Here is a 4,510-nt window from a genome sequence, read left to right on the forward strand (position 1 = left end):
CTTTGAACCAAGATCGTTCGCGCGTAGCAGGTGCATTCCACCTTGCGGCGCGACGATCACTCGAAAATCCGTTCCGCGGAGGCGCGGTCGCTGCCTCCTCTCCTACCGGGGAACGTCTATATTGGATACGGCTGAACGAAGAGGGATTCCAACGAGATTGAAGTTACCTTCTTCTTGCTGCATTTTTTCAACCGTTTTCCTTCCACAGTTTTTCTTTTTATTGTACACCACGTCTACACGTACTCATGTATAAGTGTTTTTTTCCGTTTTACGGGCTATGGAAGTAGGTATAGTAGAGGTGAATAGATTATGTGGATGAGGAGGCACGGAAACTTCGCGGGGAATGCTTACCGCTACGCCGAATAGAATTATCGAGACTGAACTTCCCATGGATCGTTCAACGACCAGCTTTCTGATAAGTCAGTATGGAAATTGGGATGTAAGGAAAAAGACAGAATGTAGAATTAAAATCGTTTTGTTCGTTTGCCAGCATGGAACAGGCTAGATTTAGAAACTGTGATAAACGTTATAATTAATCGTATCGAGTTGCAAAGTAAGTAGAATAGCTTCTTCTCATTCTTTTCTCTAGCAGAAACAAACACCCGTTAATTCCTCATGATTTCAGACTGTTTAGAAATTTAACTTCAATGTATAAAAATAGATGACAAAATCAAGTAACAAAATAATCCTTTAATCGCGAACATGTCAGCGATCGATGTATTATATGTTTGAAAGTCTCGGTTCACGTTTGGCAAGTTTGCGTGGAAAAGTATGTCAAGCACGTTCGACGCAGAACGCTTCGTGCAAAATGTACCTAATTCTAACTTTCCCGATTTCTCGGGCGCGCTGTGCATTTTTCAATGCTCAAGGTGCAAAACCAGTATGGTACGCGAAAGCCACTCGGCTCGTTTATGAGACAGGTGAAGGGCCACGGTTTTTATCCCAACGAAACTTCCCGTGTCGCCATTTAAGCGCGCACGTAATCGTCAGCGTGTGACTGACCAGTTGCAATTGCATTAATTCCCTCCCATAATTATGAATCTTGCTCGTGGTTTCCGATTGCCAGGTCTCGCGTATCCGTAAAGAAAGTTGGTCTCACAGTTACCTATACGTAATTAAAAGTTGCAACTGCTTGGAATGCTCATTGAATGAAAGAAAACACGATAGCGTCGATTCTGCCATTAGATAGGTATACGTGTGATTTTATTAACCTTGTTTTTCATTACTTACGCTATAAAAATTGAGAATTAAAAATTATAGTGCCAACAAATTGACATTCCATGACCTTTTTACGAGTAACATTGTAATATTCAAAGCTTAGAAAGTGAATACTAAAGGCGTAGGTTAAACAAAGAAAAAAGATATAATTACGCAGAGATATTATGCAATTTAATTCCTTCTAGACCGAGTGACTAATGAATCGATGCTAATATTCTTGTATTCTTATCTACGCACCATGTGACGTGAATTGATAAAATGACTGGCACAGCGTATTTACCATTTGCGTAAAGCGTTTCAGCGATTATGACGTATATCTAATGCTATTGACGTTTTACAAGTCTTATAGATATTAATAACAAATACCATTGTAGTTTCGTAAATAGAGAAAGGAAGGATAAAGCTAATGTTGCGTAACGCAACAGAGAGAAATAACTATTCTTTACCTTCTTAATAATTTTCTAATTTTTCTTCCTTGTTCTTAGCAAGTATTTTTTTTTTTCTAAATTACAGACACAAAATCAACTAAAGATACAAGATCTCCCAATCTCAGACAATCCTCGACACATTTTTCCCAAAACTATGAAATAACTTTTACTTATTAGATACAGCCATAATTATTCACAAGAGTAAACGTTGCGCGATAGTTCGACGCAGATCAGACTTTCCATTTCTAGACTGACCATCGATAGCGATCTGAAACTTCTCACGACACAGCGAATAAAGTCCGATCGAGTCAGAGTACAATTCGTCGGATTCGAAAGGACGCTACGTTTTCATTAGTCACGAAACGCGTGGGACAGAGACACCAGTCTCAGTCAGTGTCTCAAGGGTTGACTCAACAACTGTCGATTCGTCACTGTCAGTTAGTGCAGTGTCACGAGCTGCTCGAGATGAGACGACCGATTATGGGAATGAAAAATGATCCGCGAAAACCTTTGATATTTCGTCCGCTAGTCGCTACGGAATACACGGCCTTGGTTTTCTGAATGCAGGTCCGAAACGAGTTTTCGTTGCGTCTTTCCTTGCTTTCGATAGAGACGAGGAAAAGTTCCTCTTTTTTTCACCTCGATCCTTTTGAACGAGGAAAAGTCACACGACAAATAGGATCGTGACTTTCTCAGTCGGCGAATTGCCGTATGGTCACGAGGAAATTTATTGCTTCTGTTGATGATATTAATGAGCTTAATGTTGTTATAAGTGAATGCGCAATGATATTGCAGAATCGGGGGCTGGAACGTAAGAAGAACTTCGTATACGTGTGCTATATAGCTTTGTTTGTGAAAGAGCGGGCAATTTTTTTGGAGTTATCGCGATGCTGAAATGTAAATAAGCGAAGAGATCAGGTTATATCGAACGAACTCTTATAAATTAAAGACCTTTTTTTCCAAATTAACGATGTTCCCAATTGTTCGACGTCCATAAAGATAAGATTAATTGTTTAAGTTAAAAATTTATGTTATTAATGCCCAAGACTAACGAGATGAAAACGAAAGAGAATAAAAATGATATTTTATGTCACAAGTGAAAGACCGATCTTCGATCCATGATTACAGAACGAGGAATATTCGATTAGAAATCAAACTGAATACGAATTAAAATGCAAATTGAAAAAAAACTGAAAGGATATAAAGTAAATTTTTAGGAATATTCAGAAAACAACTAGAAAAAAATCTTCGATGTAAGTGGACATGAAGCAATGTTATTTTATAAATTAACAAATAAAGATACAAGCATTACTGAGATGTTACAAGGGATACGACACGTTAAAAAGAGTAACGTCGCTATATCTGGTAATTAACGGTTAAATTAAACGTTCATCGATGTTCCTGCATGTCCTTTCTTATCATCCTTGAAAATGGTTAATTGCGAGCGACACGAGTCGAGAATAACGGTCGTGAAAATCACAATTTCTCTTTTTCCTTTTCACTTTAAGACCAGGGCTACACACGACGCTCGATATCATTCTGTTAACGATCGCAATTAAACAACCGTGAGATGACTCAATTATCGTTAATACGGTCGCAATGTGCCGCTTTCCTCGGAACCTTGCAGGAAAGAAAGAGAGAGAGAAGCGAGTTTAATTAATCTGCAGTTCATTCGTTAAAACCCGGAAATGCGACCCTGTTCCCTTGTAATTGTCTTAGTTCGATCGTTTCCTCGGCTAATTGAAATTCTTACCCAAGTAACAGTGGCGTCGTGAAAGAAACTTACTGGACTCTATTAATTGAAGCTTAATTAACACGTTGGCAATCGTGTGATTTTGTGGTTCCTCCTTCAATTGGCGGCGAAAGCAAAGAAGTAACTATTTTGGTGAAAGATTCAGATCTGTAGAATTACTGATTTTTTTTTTTAGGAAAAATTAGTTAGAAAATAGGCTACGAAATATTTCGATAGCGTTGTTTTGTTACGATGATAAGAAAGAATATTCAAATTCTTACGTTCACTTTATGAAGCGTTACAAGATCTCTTCTATCTCTTTGCTTTATACAATACTTCTTACTTTAATACGATCGGTTTACGTTTGTTACGCAACGCAATGCGTAGTTCCTAATATCTTCTTTTATTATCACCTATTACGTTAATCTATCTTTTATCTGTAGTAAAATATTTACGAACACTTTGCGTTCTATTCAACTTTTATACCGTATATTAGAACCTACTGAACAGAGCTGCGGTGTCCGAGCGGTTAAGGAGATGGACTTGAAATCCATTGGGTGTATTACCCGCACAGGTTCGAATCCTGTCCGCAGCGAAAATTTTTTTTTTTTAAATCATTTTTACACAAGCATAGGATGCTAAAATATCATATACGTATTATTTTTCAATTATTATCGATACAATATTTAAAAAAGAAAATCGATCTCAAACGTCTACAGAGATATACTATGACCGCATTTACTCTCTCGACGCTTACACAGTATAGAGTTTAATTCGCGTATTTCCAACGTTCATTTGTCACTTATGCAACGTTTATTTTGCGTCAGCTACGATTGTAAATGAATCGGAGAAGAAAAGGTTTCCGAAGCGTGGCTTCCGCGAGTATAACGACTGCTCGGAAGTATGAAGTATGCAGATTTGAATAGAGATTGGGAAGTTGTAATTCGTCATCGCACCTACGCAATCAGCGTTACGTTCAACCGAGATTCGATGATAGCGATAATAATTTGCAAAGGGCACGCAGGACCCGATAGAACGTACGTCGACGTTGATGCATTGCGAAAGATAAGTTACTTCTACGAGCGATGACGCCCGCAACGTTTAGAATTTGTAACAGAATTGTAAAACGAGT

General features: G+C 38.1%; 1 long non-coding RNA gene and 1 other non-coding gene across 2 annotated transcripts; one reads left to right on the plus strand and one right to left on the minus strand.

Annotated features, from left to right (window-relative positions):
* Positions 1 to 2,911: 2,911 nt before the first annotated feature.
* On the minus strand, positions 2,912 to 4,176 carry LOC122573826. Its single transcript, XR_006318825.1, has 3 exons — positions 3,660 to 4,176; positions 3,433 to 3,523; positions 2,912 to 3,266 (listed from the first exon to the last, which is right to left on the minus strand). It is a non-coding gene; the product is annotated as an uncharacterized LOC122573826 (long non-coding RNA).
* On the plus strand, positions 3,890 to 3,973 carry Trnas-uga. The gene has a single exon. It is a non-coding gene; the product is annotated as a tRNA-Ser (tRNA).
* Positions 4,177 to 4,510: the final 334 nt, after the last annotated feature.

The sequence above is a fragment of the Bombus pyrosoma genome, linkage group LG12, assembly GCF_014825855.1.
Source record: "Bombus pyrosoma isolate SC7728 linkage group LG12, ASM1482585v1, whole genome shotgun sequence".
Lineage (NCBI taxonomy): Eukaryota > Metazoa > Arthropoda > Insecta > Hymenoptera > Apidae > Bombus > Bombus pyrosoma.